Here is a 2,905-nt window from a genome sequence, read left to right as displayed (position 1 = left end):
ATTCTCTTAGTTCTTATATAAACCCATGTTGTCCTTAGTTATTCCAGGGAATAGTATTCCGGGGGACCACACAACTATTCTGTTGACCGACTTATGGAACAAAAGTTACAAGATCCTGGAGTGTTTACTTTCTCACCTTTCAGTCACTCCTTCTCCAGAAGCAATCTGGCTTCCACCCCAGCTAACTAGAGCTCCTCATCTTATATCTTAATGTTAAATCCAGTTTAAATTTTTTATATCATAAGAGGTAGAAGTGACATTTACTCTCTTCCAGAAGGTTATTAGCAATGCATGTCCCAAAAATAGTTTAAAATTTTTTTCACATTTATTCATTTTTGAGAGACAGATATGCATGGGGCGGGGGCAGAGAGAAAGACCCAGAGTCTGAAGTCAGCTCCCAGGCTCTTAGGTGTCAGCACAGAGCCCTACATGGGGCTCCAACTCACAGATCAGAAGACCAAGACCTGAACTAAAGTTGGATGCTCAGCTGACTCAGCCACCCAGGTACCCGCTGAAGACAGTTTTTTTTTAAACTACTGAATAAAGTTGTTTATGTTATATATTCAATTCCCTATACATGTGGATCCATTTTTTGGTACACTGATCAAACTATAAATTCAGTGTGTGGACATTTATCTAAATTTAACCACATCTTAGTCCCTGCAGCTTGTAATAATGCCTCTCAAAGAAAAAATAAAAGACTTTGTAGATGTGATAAAAACTTGATTCTGATTCTGACATGGGTAGCTTGTCCTGAATTTTGGGTAATTTCCTCTGCATGCAACCGCATAGATTTCATATGAAAGAGACAGAAGTAGGTTCACAGACACAGAAAAGGAGAAAGCCCTTTTACCTCTGAGGGCAGAGAGCAGAGTGAGGAGGGGCAAGACAGGGAATGACAGTTTCCAGCCATCAACGTTCGAAGCAGCCAGGAATCGATTTTCACATCAACCTTTCAGAAGGACTGTGGCCCTCGTGACACGTGATTTCTGCAAAATGGTATAGATTTTGGACCTCTGTCACCCAAACTCTGAGGAAATAATTGGTGACAGTCGCCGAGTGTGTGGTAGTGTTTTTCAGCAGCCCCTGGAAACAAATCCAGGAGCCTAGGATGCATTCAGGTTTTCTGCATCAGTGGCTCAGGGAAGAGAGAGTTGGTTCTAGGCAGACAGTGTGTACAGTTGTATGTATTTCTCCCGAAATACCTGTGTGGTCTTGAATGGGATGCCCAGATGGCAGTTGGATGCTGTTTCTGGAGCTCTTGGGAGAGAGAATGTGTGGGGAAAGCATTAGCTCCAGGTGTCAGTGAGTGGTCTAGACCTGAGGAGCAATGTGTGTGTGCAGACGGAAAACAGACTTAACTGAAGGATCAGCCCTGGAGAGTCACTAAAAATTCAGCAGTGGACGGACATAAGACAAATTCCACCCGACAGCTCGTAGGATGGAAACCACAGCAAAGCTGTGAGGACCCAGCAGATTGGCTGTGCTTGTGATGGAGACAAAATATGAGCGATACTTATTGTTGGAAACCACAAGCCTGGCCAGCCAGCTGGGCTGGGTCTCCTTCAGAACAAAACCGTAGCAGGAATGTTTTAGTTGCTCCTTAACACTGAAACTCATTTTTCACTGATGGCCATGTCCATGGGAGATCTAGAAAGTGACGCAGGATGATTCCTGAGCAAAGGTTTCCTCTGATGCTCTGTGTTCCGCCGGCTGCCATGGGTACCTGGACTTTACTATTAACGACACCCAACGACTACTTCATGGCGAGGGCCACCCCAAATCAAGGCCAGAAAGTGTTGGATAATAACGAGACAGATAGAGAAGTGCAGGGCAGATGATTTATTGAAGCAAGACGTTGAAACCTTTACATTTTCTGGAAGATCAGGTGATCACTGCAAGACAGAGATACTGCTATGTAAGATTTAATTCATATACACGAGACTATGATTTTCCCCTGAAATAGATAAAGAAAGAGAGAGAAGGTTAGTCATACTGCCCCTGGGGACGACGCACAAACATAGACTGTCGGTCACAAGGAGATGTCGGTAAAGTTTTAACTGACAAAAGGCAAGTAGAAGACTTGCAAGTAGAAGGTTTGCTCAGGACAGCAAACCGGGGAGGCTGGCCAATAAATAGGCCTCACGTGACCACCACAAACCTCGCGATTCCAGAGAAAACCACTCCCACAGTCTGGCAGAGAAACCCGGAGGTGATGGAGAGGAAGACCCAGGTTTCTAGCGGAAGGAGGAGCCACCCAGGATTTTTCCTCTGCTATCCCAGGGCAGAGGACTACTTTTTCATGGGGCGCCTGGGTGGCTCAGTTGGTTAAGCGTCCGGCTTCGGCTCAGGTCATGATCTCATGCACCGGGCCTCCCTCTCTCTCTCTGACCCATCCCCCTGTTTGGGCTGTCTCTCTCTGTCTCTGGAAAAATAAAAACAAACAAACAAACAAAAAAAAACCCAACCCCAACCACTTACTTTTTCACCGCAAAGGGGAATCAGGGGTGCGAGACTAGAAATGGGTGAGAGGGGACTTTGGGGATACTGCTAGCAGATTCCCAGGCTCACGGGGTAGAAATTCAACAGGTTGGCACACCTCCTGGATACTGAAAATCCAGCTCCCGTGGGCATTTGTGACTGAGCCTCATGACCTCAATCCGTTACCCGCTGGGCTGGGGGACACCTTTAAATGCCTTATTTCGTGACAAAGATGTAATTTAAGTGTGTCACCTTCACATGGGGGTGCAGGAGGTGCAGCGAGGAAGGCGCGTGGCCGTGGGCGCAGTAAGGGACGGAGTCAGAGGCAGGGAGTGGCGGAGTGGGCTGAGGTGGGGGTGGGGCGAGGCCTTGTGCTGCAGGAGCTGGTGGGGTGCCTACCTGCTGCCCTCCGTGCAGACCGGGC

The 2,905-nt window shown here is 47.2% G+C and overlaps 1 long non-coding RNA gene across 1 annotated transcript; it reads right to left on the bottom strand.

Moving 5' to 3' along the window:
* Positions 1–1,827: 1,827 nt before the first annotated feature.
* Positions 1,828–2,721, bottom strand: LOC115306193. Its single transcript, XR_003915226.1, has 2 exons — positions 2,482–2,721; positions 1,828–1,957 (listed from the first exon to the last, which is right to left on the bottom strand). It is a non-coding gene; the product is annotated as an uncharacterized LOC115306193 (long non-coding RNA).
* Between the last annotated feature and the right edge of the window lie 184 nt (positions 2,722–2,905).

This window comes from Suricata suricatta, chromosome 11 (assembly GCF_006229205.1).
Source record: "Suricata suricatta isolate VVHF042 chromosome 11, meerkat_22Aug2017_6uvM2_HiC, whole genome shotgun sequence".
Taxonomy (NCBI): Eukaryota; Metazoa; Chordata; class Mammalia; order Carnivora; family Herpestidae; genus Suricata; species Suricata suricatta.
The sequence above is the reverse complement of the archived record's forward strand: the minus strand, read 5'-3'. Positions and strand labels throughout refer to the sequence as shown.